We start from the raw sequence: 5,052 nt of genomic DNA on the forward strand, positions 1-5,052 counted from the left end.
TGCCTTCATAAAGGACAGTATGTAATAACAAGTGATGAGAAATTTGTACCAAATAAACATCACCACATATACATCACAAATTTTGTTGATTAGTCTCCTTTTCTTCTCTGTCGCCAAAGTCTTCAGGAGGTCTCCCTTTGTTGTGTGTCTGATTTTCGTCAACTTGGAAGGAACCCACAGCTTTTCTTTTCCTGTGAAAACATAGGCATAGCCCCTACCCCAGTATAAAACGGTTCCCATTTTCCATTCTGATGTTAGAATATCCTTAATATAAACAGGCTGGTTTAGTTCAATAGTTCTTTCTACAATCCAGTGTCTTTTAGCAGCTGTGGTGTTTTGTTCATTAGCATTTTTTAAATTTAAGGTTAATAAAGCACTATGTAATCTATCTTTGGGAGTTCCTGTTGATCTCTTTTGCCTATTAAGCATCTCCATTAGAGTTTGATTAAATCTCTCCACAATCGCTTGTCCTGTAGGATTATGTGATATGCCTGTATCATGTTTTATACTATTCAAAACTTGCTTCATCTTATTAGATATATGCAGGACCATATATCTGTTTTAATTTGTATGGGTATTCCCATAATGACCATAACTTCTAACAAATGTGTAATTACAGAATCAACCTTTTCTGGCACTAAGGCAGTTGCCCATTGAAATCCTGAATATGTGTCTATAGTGTGGTGCACATATTTCAGTTTACCAAACTCTGTAAAATGGAAGACATCCATTAGCCAAATATCATTTCTTTGGGTACCATTGCGGTACCTGAAAGCTATCCCTTTCTTGGATTCAAAGAAGAAATTGAGCATCAGTAGGAGTTGCTCCAGTTGTGGCAAGAGAGCCAGTAGGCAAGAATTGCCTCATTTCATCTACAGACAAAATACTGTCCAGAAAAGGGACACATTATGTGGAATAGTCGACTGATAATCTCTGCTAAGACAGGGTAATCAGCCCTTTAAAATTCTGCATTACAAAACCAGGCAGTGGTGGCGCATGCTTTTAATCCCAGCACTTGGGAGGCAGAGGCAGGCAGATTTCTGAGTTCGAGGCCAGCCTGGTCTACAAAGTGAGTTCCAGGACAGCCAGGGCTATACAGAGAAACCCTATCTCAAAAAATTTAAAAAAAAAAATCTGCATTACAAAGGTCAGATAACCCCAGGCCAGAAGGTTGAAGACCAGATGCTCCAAACTTTTGAAGTATAAGGGGCTGTCCAGGTGGTCAGCAGTCTCTATAGATTGGCTATGTTCTAGAAGCTATATTTTGTGCTTCACATATTTTCAGGTAATATTAGTTGTTCTTGGATTTCTGATGGGGTTGAAGACTGGTAGTCTCATAGCCAACCTAGGTTGATTAGCATTGAGAAAGATGATTTAGGTATGAGAGGATGGTTTTCAGTTGGCATACAATCTAGACCCAGGACATGAGTAAGGTATATAATTTTAAATCTTTTAAGATAGGTTCTATTTAATTAAAGATGGTGGACTGGGTGTTAGGTCTCTTGTACTTTATACGTTACAAAATAGTAATAGTTGTGTTCAATTATATCTGAGATAAAATAGTCCTGGAGCTAATTGTATTTAATGTTAATTCTGTTCTCCTGTGAGGGGTTGCAAACAAGGAATGAGTCAGCACTCAGGCGATTTCCTGTAAACCTACTTCCCACCTTAATGTATAAATAAAACCTAGAGCGTTGATTGGGTGGAGAAAGAGGGGAAGTTCGAGCTGAAGGTTTTGGGAGAGAAAAGAGGGAGAAAGTGGCCTGGAGAAACTGCAAGTCCTAAGGGGTCTCATAGATGGGGAAGATGGTAATGTAGTGGTAGATCTGCCCAATCTAGGCGCACAGCATGTATTCATATTGAGTTGTGTTTTCATTGTCAGGGCTTATTTGGGTTGGAGATTTACCACACTACTTCTGGTGTCCCTCCTGGGTCCCTCCTGCTGACTCATGCCAAGGCTGAGGCCTGCCCAGCTCTGCTAGGTTGTGCCACTCCTGCTGATTCATGTTTGCTATATTGACCCTACAGAACTGGACTGCTGGTGTATCTGTGAAGTGTTTTCCAGTGGATCAAGCTGCTGTTGCTGCTGCTGGATTTCCAGACAACACAGATGGGAGTTGCTCTATAGAACCTTTCTAAACTGGTCCACTACCCCCTTCTGCATCTCCTCTTGTATCCTTTCTTCCCTACTACCTCTGGTGAGTGGTGGGCTAAAAGGGAAGTTAAAGCCTTTAAGAACCATCATTAAAAATGGGCTTTGAAAAAATTAAAGTTACAACACATGCTTAAAAATAATTTTTTAAAGAATTAGATGGGGCCTTCTGGTCTGAGCCAGTGCCCTGAGCAGACCTTGGACACGAACTCTGTTGCCAGACTCACAACACGCAGAGAATGTTCCACTCCAAAGAGCTCTAACACACCCAGGATCATAGGATCAGAGGTAAGGAGACACAACACCTGCCCCAACACTGGAAGTAACTGGGATCAGTAACCCAGGAACTCTACCCGACCAGTGGCACAGGTTCTTTCCTTCTGAGCTGATGCCCCAAGCAGACCTTGGGAGCGAACTCTGCAGCCAGTCCCACAACACCCAGAAGAAGCTCCACTCCCGCTCTAACACGCCCAGGACCACAGGATCTCAGGATCCAATGAGCTTGGTCATACCAGGATCTCAGGGTCCCAGAGGCAGCTTGACTCGCAGGAGCTCTGAGACATCCAGGATCTCAGGATCACAGGATCATAGGATCACAGAGACAGCTGAACTCTGAGAAGTTCTGACACAACCAAGATCACAGGAAGGACAGGCCCCAGTCAGATATAGCAAGGGCAGATAGCACTAGAGATAGATGGTGGGAGGCAAGCCTGAGAACATAAGCAACAGAAACCAAGGTTACTTGGTATCATCAGAACCCAATTCTCCCACCATAGCAAGTCCTGGATATACCATCACACCAGAAAAGCAAGATTCAGATCTAAAATCACTTTTCATGATGGTGCTAAGGACTTTAAGAAGGACATAAATAACTCCCTTAAAGAAATACAGGAGAACACAGGTAAAGAGCTAGAAGCCCTTAAAGAGGAAACACAAAAATCCCTTAAAGAATTACAGGAAAACACAATCAAAAAGGCAAAGGAAATGAACAAAACCATCCAAGATCTAAAAATGGAAATAGAAACAATAAAGAAATCACAAAAGGAGACAACCCTGGAGTTAGAAAACCTAGGAAAGAGATCAGTAGTCATAGATGCAAGCATCACCAACAGAATACAAGAGATAGAAGAGAATCTCAGGTGCAAAAGATACCATAGAAAATATTGACACAACAGTCAAAGAAAATACAAAAATTCCCTAACCCAAAACATCTAGGAAATCCAGGACACAATGAGAAGATGAAACCTAAGGAAAATAGGCATAAAGGAGAGCAAATATTCCCAATTTAAAGGGCCAGTAAATATCTTCAACAAAATTATAGAAGAAAACTTCCCTAAAGAAAGAGAAGCCTACAGAACTCCAAACAGACTGGACCAGAAAAGAAATTCCTCCCATCACATGATAATCAAAACACCAAATGCACTAAGAGAATATTAAAAGCAGTAAGGGAAAAAGGTCAAGTAACATATAAAGGCAGATCTATCAGAATTATACCAGACTTCTCACCAGAGATTATGAAAGCTAGAAGATCCTGGGCAGATGTCATACAGACCCTAAGAGAACACAAATGCCCAGGCTACTATACCCAACAAAACTCTCAATTACCATAGACAGAGAAACCAAGATATTCCATGACAAAACCAAATTTACATAATATCTTTCCATAAATCCAGCCCTACAAGGGATAATAGATGGAAAACACCAATACAAGGAGGGAAACTACACCCTAGAAGAAGATAATCTTTCAAGAAATCCAAAAGAAGCCAGGCAGTGGTGGTGCACGCCTTTAATCCCAGCACTTGGGAGGCAGAGGTATGCGGATTTCTAAGTTCTAGGCCAGTCTGGTCTACAGAGTGAGTTCCAGGTCAGCCAGGGCTACACAGAGAAACCCTGTCTCGAAAAAACAAAACAAAACAAAATAATAATAAAATAAAGAAAAAGAAAGAAGATAGCCACACAAACATGATTCTACCTCTAACAAAAATAGCAGGAAGTAACAATCACTTTTCCTTAATATCTCTTAATGTCAGTGGACTCAGTTCCCCCATAGACTAACACACTGGATATGTAAACAGGACCCAGCATTTTGCTACAAGAAATGCACCTCAGTGACAAAGGCAGACGCTACCTCAGAATAAAAGATTGGAAAACAATTTAGCAAGCAAATGGTCTCAAGAAACAAGCTAGAGTAGCCATTCTAATATCAAATAAAAATCATCTTTCAACCAAAAGTTATCAAAAAGGATAAAGATACTTCATGCTGGTCAAAGGAAAAATCTACCAAGATGAACTCTCAATTCTTTTTTTTTTTTTTTTTTTTAGATTTATTTATTTATTATATGTAAGTACAGTACATTGTAGCTATCTTCAGACACTCCAGAAGAGGGCGCCAGATCTTGTTATGGATGGTTATGAGCCACCATGTGGTTCCTGGGATTTGAACTCCGGACCTTCGGAAGAGCAGTCGGGTGCTTTTACCCACTGAGCCATCTCACCAGCCCGAACTCTCAATTCTTAACATCTGTGCTCCAAATACAAGGGCACCCACCTTCATAAAAGAAACTTTACTAAAGCTCAAAGCACACATCATACCCCACTCAATAATAGTGGGAGACTTCAACACCCCACTCTCAGCAATGGACAGATCATGGAAACAAACTGAACAAAGACACAGTGAAACTAGCAGACGTTATGAACCAAATGGATCTAACATATTTGTGGAACATTTCATCCTAAAGCAAGAAAGTGTACCTTCTTCTCAGCACCTCATGGTACCTTCTCCAAAACTGACCATATAATTGGCTGAAAAGCAGGCCTCAACAGATACAAGAAGATTAAAATAGTACCATGCACCCTATCAGATCACCACAGACTGAGGCTGGTCTTCAGTAGCAACAAAA

The sequence above is a fragment of the Mus pahari genome, chromosome 7, assembly GCF_900095145.1.
Source record: "Mus pahari chromosome 7, PAHARI_EIJ_v1.1, whole genome shotgun sequence".
NCBI lineage: Eukaryota > Metazoa > Chordata > Mammalia > Rodentia > Muridae > Mus > Mus pahari.